Source organism: Podarcis tiliguerta (genome assembly GCF_965153285.1).
Source record: "Podarcis tiliguerta genome assembly, chromosome: 11".
NCBI lineage: Eukaryota > Metazoa > Chordata > Lepidosauria > Squamata > Lacertidae > Podarcis > Podarcis tiliguerta.
Window position 1 is genome coordinate 43,975,438 of NC_139544.1, and position 6,117 is coordinate 43,981,554.

At 43.8% G+C, this 6,117-nt stretch overlaps 1 long non-coding RNA gene across 2 annotated transcripts; it reads left to right on the top strand.

Moving 5' to 3' along the window:
- The first annotated feature begins 346 nt into the window (after positions 1–346).
- Positions 347–5,156, top strand: LOC310659602. Of its 2 annotated transcripts, none has more exons than XR_014502850.1 (3): positions 347–414; positions 2,301–2,376; positions 3,235–5,156. It is a non-coding gene; the product is annotated as an uncharacterized lncRNA (long non-coding RNA). The 2 variants fall into 2 exon arrangements; XR_014502851.1 differs by having other exon boundaries at positions 354–431.
- Positions 5,157–6,117: the final 961 nt, after the last annotated feature.

The window sequence follows — 6,117 nt, forward strand, 5'->3', positions numbered from 1 at the left end:
TTTACTGGGTATAATTGTTATTTCTATGCTTGGGTATACAAAATTATGACTATTCTTAGAATGTATAGCCCCCAGAACCACTGTGATGTTGCTATACTCACTTAAATTTAACAGGCAAACAACAACAACAGGCAGCATAGGGATTTGTACATGAAATGTCTTATTTATTACGTTCTTTACCAATTTACAAAGAATTTGCACTACAGTCGTAACTTGGAGGTAGAACGGAATCCGTTGCGGAAGTCCATTCGACTTCCAAAACATTTGGAAACCTCCTGCAGCCAATCAGAAGCCACGGAAGCCCTGTCAGATTTTCGTGTTCCAAAATAATGTTCACAAACCAGAACAATCACTTCCAGGTTTGCGGCATTCAGCAGCCAAAACCTCTGAGTTCCAGGGCGTTCAACAATCAAGGTACGACTGTATAAAAGGTAAAGGTAAAGGGACCCCTCAGCATTAGGTCCAGTCGTGGACAACTCTGGGGTTGCGGCGCTCATCTCACTTCCGGTCATGTGACCAGCATGACTAAGCCACTTCTGGCAAACCAGAGCGGCGCACGGAAACGCCGTTTACCTTCCCGCTGGAGTAGTACCTATCTATCTACTTGTACTTTGACGTGCTTTTGAACTGCTAGGTTGGCAGGAGCAGGGACTGAGCAACGGGAGCTCACCCTGTCGTGGGGATTCGAACCACCGACCTTCTGATCGGCAAGCCCTAGGCTCTGTGGTTTAACCCACAGTGCCACCTGTGACTGTATAGGAGACTCTTAATCTCATGGGGTTGGACTAGACGACCTTGGGACCCCTTCCAAATTTACAATTCTATGTTCCTATGATCGCACATCCACCATAAATGGGGGTGGGGACCCTCATTCATCTTCAGTTATCACCTTCCAACAATTGCCCTCCTCCACACCCCAAGTTGTTTTAGCTTTCCAGATAGTCTAGAACCATTATATGGCCATCTAATAAGAATTATCCCTATAGTTTAGAACTATGGAAAGGTTGTGCGTATGCTAAAGAGAAGGAAGGGGTGTTTGCTGGGGAGAATGTGTGTCTCCCCATCCCTAATGTACAACAATGCGTTGAGCAAGACTTGCCGTTCTTTTGACTGCCATACATGGTGTCTCCGTGCTGAGTGGTCAGGAATTATTTTGGTTCCCCACTGAAAAACCCCACCCCACCCACATCTGGGCTTGGGGCTCCATAGGGTGTGGGCTTTGGGGAATGGAGGTAGCTTGAGATTCCCCTTGTAGAAAGAAAGCAGCTTCTTCTGGAAGCCCTTTGCCGAGTAGGTCACAGCAAGCCTTTTTCCTGCCCGTTTCGTATGAAATAAATAAAATCCTGAACGTCATTTGTACTCAGAAATCAAAAGGTCTGAGTACCAGGCTCACCATGAGCGCTAGCAGGAGGGGCGGGGGAACCCTGAAAAATCCAGAGAGAGAAAAACTGTGTGTGACATCTAGTCGCGTGTGTTTTGAATTACTGTGCATTAATCAAATGTTTTGTGAACCATTTTAAGTAAGTGGAAGAGACTAGTGGAATGAAACAATATAATCCAGTACAGTGAAAACATGCATGCCCTAAGGCAGAAAAACTTGTAGTTTTCTTTGCTATAACATAGTCAAAAGAGGAGGGGGGTTGTTGATTTTTACGCGCGCATTCATGTGATTGACTAAGGGGCATTTGAGAAGGCAACGAGTCAGGCACAAAAACGTTAGGATAACGGACAGCTTCTTTCAATATTGGAAAAGATATCATCAGTATGGCATAAATGAAAATTGCTCTATGACTATGGACACGGGAAGATACCAAATGATAGCGATTCTAATGATTTGAGATACATTTCTTGCTTGATTTTTGTTTGCGTCCCACCGTAGGTTCTTGGACTCTATTATGCTGACTGGGGCAGATGTGAGCTGGAGTTCAACAACATCTGGAGGGCCACAGGTTCCTTGTCCCTGGTAAACAGAAATGAAATCTGAGAGATATATAAATTATGTTTGTTTTGTTTTCTTTTGGGTGTATTTTCATGTACTTCTTTCAAGCAAAGTCATTTCTTGAGGCTAATGGTTAGCCAATGTTTCTAACAGCTTTTGAGATCTGCAAGAGTAGCTACAGAAAACCCCTTGCCATTTTTGAGGTGAAGGCAGATGGAGAAACATTTGTAAACATAGAAAAGTGAACCTGCAACAATCCTGTGATTTGTCAACATCATGACAATCCCAATAAATTGGATTTTACTGCAGCATAATAGAAATAGCTAAGGAATTTAATGTTTTCCCATTTTGATAAAAACAGGCCTGATCCACACCTCCTGGACAAAAGTGCAGACCGGAACTTACTTATCCACAAGTTTTCATGCTTCACAAAAAAGGTGCAATTTTCAGTTCAAAGATATCAGCATAGAGCTCAAAATGTAGAAAGAAAATACAATTTAAAATGCCTATTAATATCTGTATTTAAACATTGCTTTTCTTTTCTTTTTTAAACACAAAAATACGTAGATTGATGTTGAAATGGGACAGAAGGTATTTATGGATGAACACATCCATTTTGTCCCATTTCTGCATTTGATGTGAAGGGTTTTTGTGTTTTTAAAAAAGATTCCTTATGGGGTGGTCTGAGCATGGGTTGCCTTTTTTATTATTTTTCTTTCCTTAAGCAAACAATCAAAATACCAAAATCATACAATTTATAACATATGTACAAAACATATTGTACTATGGACAGAAGCAAACTAAGATATGATTAAGTAGACAAAATCCTATTTTGGATCCTTGCAGCAGCAGAAAGGGAAAATCTAGCAAAGGTTTCTGTTCTTATTTTGTTTGTTCCAGCCAATAAGCAAACCAAACACCATTCAAAAGTCCTTCCTTGATATTTTACTAGGAGTAAGCAATCTAGGCTTGCCATACGTTAGGAAAATTATTGACGTGCCCTGGTGTAAAAATGGTGTCAGGGTGGAATTTTACCAGATTGGCGAAATGTCAGTGAAAACCCCATAGGATGAGGGGAAAAACAGCTCCAAAAGCTTAACATCACTATTTTGTGGGGAGGTTTCTCCCAAAAAAATCTCAACACTTTTGTGGTCTTCCTAAAGAAAAGCACATTTGCGGGTGTCATGAATTTCACTTTTTTGAAATATGGCAACCCTAATCTGTTTCACTCCCCACTATAAAAGTTGCATAGAAAAAGAACATGTATTAATATTTCTTTTGCTCCATCTCTGCAGGGTTATCACTTCTGGGGCACCTAGAAAGTAGACAGTGGCACCTGCGTCTGGTAAAAATGCATCCTGGAAATGATGCCCAGACTACACACTTCAGCAGTGACTGCAGGGGTGTCCCTCTGCTCACATCCACATGTGGGTGTTGCTAACACGTGGGACCAGAAAAGAGGTGCTGGAGAAAAGAGCGGTGTGTGTCACATGGCCTGTTCTGCACCTCCTAAGCTATCCTACTGCCCCCAGGCGCAGTGAAGGATGCTGTGCCATCAGCAGCATTGCTGAAGTGAAAGTCAACTGCTTGTCCAATCACCTTCTGTATGTGGGATGGGATGGCGGTGCGTGGGTGGGGTGCCATCCTGACCTTTGCACCAGGAAGCAAAATGTCTTGAGCCACCTCTTCTTACCCCTGAAGGTCAGAGCACAGAAACTCTGAAGGACAAACCTTCTGACACAGACAGTGAACAAATGCTGTGAGGATGCATCAGGTCCTTTCCAGCTTCCTGATGGAGCCTTAAAGCAATAAGGAGAAGCTTGTGGCTGCGTTAATGTATTTGCTCTCCATGAAAATATGTAGCACTTTCCCTCTTTCCCTTGAGCCATCTCACACTTCGGGCTCATCTGTCTTAAAGGCAGCATTATCTGTGATCTACCACAGCCCCATCTCTCTCAGCTGTGTATATTTTTAGGACTACATGGAAGTAAGCCATTTCTACGTGCAGGCTTTGTGTGTGTTGATTATTATCCTGCTAAGTTAGCCTGGCGTATTCCCCCCCCCCTGCCCCCGTCACACAGGAACACGCTGTTCATGCACACACTCTCCTTCCTTGCTTGTGTTTGTCTTGTAAAGTCCAATTTTCTCTAACTGCATCTTGCCACGCACTGTAAACCACATTTGTGTCCCATTTAAACTTTGAAACCACAATAGATGCAGAGGAACAAGAGGAACCACACACCCTGCCTTTCTTGACAACACTCCCACACATGAATAATTAGAAGCACATTAAAATACTACACACACATCGAAAGAACGAGACAGCTGCTCTGCCTCGTGCTCCCTGTCTCAACCTCTTCCACTTTCAATTCTACCCAAAATCGCCTGGAACAGTAAACAGGGTAAGGGAAACTTAATACAAACAATCTGTGACACAACAGGAATAAATATCCTAATAAAGATTTCCTGACAAGTGTACGCAGTCAGGAGGGTTCGGGAAGGCTTTGTTTTAATTAGCCAATGTACACCGCGCACTTGCCTTAGGAGTGCGTACCTCACTTTCTCTCTGTATTTCAAACAGACAAATAGGGGGACCCTGCATTAGTGGCAAGGCAGGTGAGAAGAGTAGATAGAAGGAAGAGGTCTCTGTCGACTGCTTTCAACCCTCCGAGCTAGGATTGTTGGCCTTTCAGTGGGAATGCTGCATAGTGTTTCCATATGCCCCAAATTGGCTTGGATAATACAGAAATGAAGCGTCTTGTCCAAGGTCCAGAACAACCGCCTTTCTGGGTGGATATGTGCCTGATGAAACAGGGAGTGGCTGTGGAGAAAAGATGCATTTTATGGACAAGTCTCAAAAGAGCAGTGCTGTATCATTTCAATGGATCAAGGGCAAATCAGAAAAAGACTGTTCTTTTCTGGCAGGAATTGCAAAGTGATAGTAAATAGTGGCATTCCAGGTTGGTCTAACACAGAGGTAGGAAACCTAAGGCCCGTGGTCCAGATGCGGTCCAATCGCCTTCTCAATCCAGCCCACAGATGGTCCGGGAATCAGTGTATTTTTACATGAGTAGAATGTGTGCTTTTATTTAAAATGCATCTCTGGGTTATTTGTGGGGCCTGCCTGGTGTTTTTACATGAGTAGAATGTGTGCTTTTATTAAAAAGGCATCTCTGGGTTATTTGTGGGGCATAGGAATTCGTTCATTTCCCCCCCAAAAAAAAAAAATAGTTTGGCCTACCGCATGGTCTGAGGGACGGTGGACAGCCCACAGCTGAAAAAGGTTGCTGACCCCTGGTCTAGAACAAATAAGAGTGTCAGGGGTTCTAGGAACCCCTGAACAAATCCTAAACTATATCCAGTGGCAGACTTTGGGCTCTCAACTTTCAACAGCACCCTGTGCAGTGCTAAAATTTGGCACCCCCTGCCTCTTGCGCTCTGTTCTACAGCATTGTTGCGGCGCCCCCTGCAGTGCGGCACCCAGTGCGGTCTAACCAGTTGTGCTAAGCCAAAACAGTCTCTGCTCTATCTGTTGGAAGTGCAACAGCAGGGGTCATTCAGTTAGTACCTTAAGGGTTAATTCTGTTGACAGCCAACCAAGAGTTAGTGGTGGAGCTATTATCTGGCAACCTGGCAAAACGGCATGAGTATTACTGACATAATGTGCTGTGGTTGGCGGTGTTTTCATGATTTGTTGAATATTTCCCTGCTATGAACTAGGCCAACCTGTTTACCAAATAGTTACATGAACACTGTGGTACTTTACCTTGGTAAAAGCTGTGTTAACTGATGATAAATGGACTTATTCCTCTCTTTACCTCCCCTTCCATTGCCCTCTGGTTCACCACCCTCAGCAAGCTGTTTTGCCTGCTCCAGCTGTTTAGCCAGGCAGGTTATTTTCCAGAGGAGATGCTGATCCAGTTTATGAAAACAGCACGTTCTATTTGTTATTTACTCAACATGCTGAGTGCTAGGTCCTTTTCTAACTGTTCTCCAGGCTTTCACTCCAGGAAAACTTTGCTGCTGTTATTGGCATCCACCTGTCTCAAGAAAGAACGGAGTGCACCTCTGGGTATGAAGTCATATTGCTGCATTTGCAACTCCAAAGTGACAACCATGGGGTGCAAGCCAGGGTAGTGTGTAGGGAGGTCCTGGGCTGCCCAGACGACGAGACCCCA